This window comes from Austrofundulus limnaeus, unplaced genomic scaffold (genome assembly GCF_001266775.1).
Source record: "Austrofundulus limnaeus strain Quisiro unplaced genomic scaffold, Austrofundulus_limnaeus-1.0 Scaffold1469, whole genome shotgun sequence".
NCBI classification, from domain to species: Eukaryota; Metazoa; Chordata; class Actinopteri; order Cyprinodontiformes; family Rivulidae; genus Austrofundulus; species Austrofundulus limnaeus.
This window is the reverse complement of record NW_013953871.1, coordinates 27162-30722: the sequence shown is the minus strand read 5'-3', so window position 1 is coordinate 30722 and position 3561 is coordinate 27162.

The following is a 3561-nucleotide window of genomic DNA, read 5'->3' as shown; positions in this document are numbered from 1 at the left end:
CTGTTAGACGTCACGAGGCACAGGGAGGACGAGGTGAAGTAGTGACTGATTTGTGAGTGAAATGCAGCTGGGTCCAGAGATTTAGTTTACAGAGACAGCACCAGAGGAAAAAAAAAACATTACAGTAAATAGTATATTCCGCTTTGTAAACCACAGAGAAGCAGTGACAGCTTTGCACATGCGTGATTCATTTGCAGCGGTCTCTCCTCTCAGCTGACTTCAGCCGAGGGTGGGGGGTGCTGTACGAGGCTTCAGTGAGTCGGACGGCTTTAGGAAGGGGGAGGGGTTCACTGCACTGCTCGCTGCTTGGAAAAAGTGCTTGGAAAATGCTGTCGCCAAAGCTCCTAAAAGTCTCTAAAAACGCCTGGAAAAGTCGCTAGATTTGTTCCTAGTCGCTTTTTGGGGGAAAAAAATCACTAGAGGGGTCTAAAAAGTCGCTAGATCTAGTGACAAAGTCGCTAATTTGGCAACAGTGGTTCTCTCGTCCTGGCCACACCTCCGATCTCTAACCACCCTTCCCCACCCACACCCCCTCCCCTACCCACTTTGATGMATTTTTCAAATTTCGCCTTGGGGCGGAGTTATCTTTTCACAGGGAGGTAAGATACACTTTAAAGATAAGTTTTGCCTGTAATGCTATGATCCACAGCTGTCACCTCCTCATCAAGAGGAAAATGGATAAAAACTAACAACTCAATCGTATCTACTGCTTAGTGCACACAACGGCACACAACAGAACTCAAGTTTTATACCAGTAGCTTACAGATGCTTCAACTTTTGTGACTTTTTCATGGACTAGTACTAGCAGCTAACAGAAAAAACATAGGCAGAAAGCAGGGAGTGGAAGGGAGGAGCGTGGCAAGAATTTTACCGGAAATACGTCATTAATGACCGTGGCGTATAGGCTATTGAGTTGAACTCGGAGGTGTGCAAATTTGTTTCAGACTCAGTCATTAAGTCCAGTACTGGAAAAAACATTGAACAATTATTATTACTATTGGTTATTATTTGTGTAATGATTGCGATGTAGAGTTGTTTGATGTGCAAACACAAACATGGGTGCTTTACATGATTGGTGCAAGCGGTCGTGGTTTGATTTTATGTAGAGTATACATGTTTGTATTTTTTTCTCTGGGTACACCAGTTCTCTCTCACAGCCTAAGAACATTTATCAAGCCTCCTTTGAAAAAATGATCTGTGATTTCAATGGGAAACAAATGAAGTCAATGGATGATCACTATTATAAATGGTACTATTAAAAAAATGTTTTAAAAATGGTATTTTAGTTTTTGTAATTGTAACTTACATAACATCAAGAAACAAGAATGGGCACATGGCAGTAAACCCAAGTTCCATTTAAAATGAAATTTAATTATTTTCAAAGGGATCCACGATTAGTTGTAACATTAGACTTTATTCGATAAACATTTATTTTAACTGTAAAATAAAGACTGTAAAAATACTGTAGGCTTTTTAGTTTTGTAAATTTTTAAAACTATATTTTAACCCGGACGGAGCCATTTTATTTACACACAAAGCATTCTGGGTAAATGATGATGTGGATAGGTCATGAATAAATAAAATGGCCCCGTCCATGTAATATATTTTTTTAACTTTTAGTTTAAAAATGATAAAAACTGAACTTTATTTTAACTGTCTTTATTTTACAGTTAAAATGTATGTTTATTAATTAAAGTCTAATGTTACAACTAATCATGGATCCTTTTAAATAAAGTTATCTTGTGTGTTTTCTTGTAGAGAGTCAAACATAATTATTAAAATTATATTTATCGTATTATATATATCACATTTGACCGTGACATGAGGACTCAAAAGGCCCTGAATAGTAGTTACGACCCACCCAGTGAAAATAAAAATTATAAGTTTATAGGTTTAGTATTTATAGCCCTGTGAGCAAAAAGTTAATAAAAAGTCAAACTTTTAACTCCATGACATCAGTTTGTTGTCTTCCAACCTAAAATTTCAATGGATTTTTAGTGATTTTCAATTGTTTTATCTCATATTGTGACTATCAGTTTGAAAGTAAATAGGGAGGAACTGAAATGCAAATATTAACACATAAAGGGCAATTCTTTGCACTCACCTTCTCATGATTCACAACAAAACTATAGACTTCTTTTTTGGATAAAGACAGAGCAGTGCCACTTCACTCAAGATAAATTAGTTATTAATTACAAAGTCACTAGCCGTGTTTCCGTAAAAGTTTTTTATGCACATTTGAAGTATTTCATAAGAAAAAGTTGATCTGACCTAACTTAGAATAAGTGGAAGATGATGGATGGATGGACGGATGGATGGATGGATGGATGGATGGATGGATGGATGGATGGATGGATGGATGGATGGACGGATGGATGGATGGATGGATGGATGGATGGATGGATGGATGGATGAGCTGTTTCAGCAGTTGGAGTTATCCTGGATATTCCCATCATGTGACTAGAAGCAACAACACATACATGTGGATTAACAAGCATAGCAACACAGTCCTGAAAACATCTTCCCATTGTCCAGAGATGTGTGGTCCCTGCTCTATGGGAACAAATAGTAGTCTCTTACATATTTTGTACTCATAAATCAGACTTTGTACTTGCAGATTAAGATTTGTAACTTTTGGATATAGGAATGTGTGTGTGTGTGTGTGAAATAGAGTTGTATCCGTAAAAATAAAATTTGTATCTGTAAAAAGAAGATTTGTATTTGTAAAAATTTAATTTGTATCTGTAAAGATAATATTTGTATCTGTAAAAACAAGATTTGTATCTGTAAAAAATATTTACACATACTGTATTACAATATTTTTTTGTTAAGGTCTGTTTACCGGTACAAAGCAAAAAACTACATGTAAATCTCTCTGCTCAAATTCAAAACTTGCATGTGAGTTTCACTTTACAAGTACAAATTCTGACCCTGTTTTTCTGCCTCCAGCTGGTTGGTCAATGTCTTGTCAATCATAGATTTAACATCCAATCAGAGAACAGATGGGTTTGGCTGTTGTGCCTGCACATCTACTCAGATATACATGTATAGCTGTGTTGTATTTCTATTGGATCATTTCAGTCATGTGACCCCCGCTACAGCCCCGTCCAGGGAAACTCTGTTCATTTTTCTGATGTACTTCACCCATCCATGGAAGGAAAAACAAAAATATGGGGAATAATAGGATGTGGACTTCTTCTGCCTGACACATTTTTTTAAACTTCTCTGCACATGGCAGCGTGCATGTAAAGAAAAAGTAATTATTTCTTATTTAAATTTTTAGCGTATATATGTTTCCGGTTTATCTCATTCCCTCCGCTCCTAGCTTAATGTCATGAGCACATATTGTCAGTTGAAACTGAAGCACAGGGTAAGATGTGTGAAATGAGAGAGCATGCTAGCAAGAGAAGATGATTTCCAACTTTAAATCAGCACACTTGGAAGGCAGAAGGAGGTATGAAAATGTGCAGCTTATGTTTGTTTTTATGAGAGTAATTATTTTTATTTGAAGATTGAGAAAATGTCATTTTATTTGTTAAGGTTGAAGCTACAGGTGTCATC